The sequence below is a fragment of the Pterocles gutturalis genome, unplaced genomic scaffold, assembly GCF_000699245.1.
Source record: "Pterocles gutturalis isolate BGI_N339 unplaced genomic scaffold, ASM69924v1 scaffold46782, whole genome shotgun sequence".
NCBI lineage: Eukaryota > Metazoa > Chordata > Aves > Pterocliformes > Pteroclidae > Pterocles > Pterocles gutturalis.
Window position 1 is genome coordinate 1 of NW_010109414.1, and position 209 is coordinate 209.

At 69.9% G+C, this 209-nt stretch overlaps 1 protein-coding gene across 1 annotated transcript in view; it reads left to right on the forward strand.

Annotated features, from left to right (window-relative positions):
• Positions 1-66: 66 nt before the first annotated feature.
• ARFGAP2 (ADP-ribosylation factor GTPase activating protein 2) overlaps positions 67-209 on the forward strand; it is a 9331-nt gene continuing 9188 nt past the window's right edge. The window contains exon 1 of the mRNA XM_010072954.1: positions 67-179. The gene's annotated coding sequence lies outside the window, so the exon portion shown is untranslated. The remainder of the gene's footprint in view (positions 180-209) is intronic.

A 209-nucleotide genomic window follows, 5' to 3' on the forward strand; every position in this document is an offset into this window, starting at 1 on the left:
GGGAGGGGTGGTGGAGCGGCAGAGCCGCCGCCTCAGCCCGGCCGTCTGTGTTCGCTTTAGGCGTGCTTCGACTGCGGCGCCAAGAACCCGAGCTGGGCCAGCATCACCTACGGGGTGTTCCTGTGCATCGACTGCTCCGGCGTCCACAGGTCCCTGGGCGTGCACCTCAGCTTCATCAGGTGCGGGAGCGCGCCGGGGCTCGGCGAGAG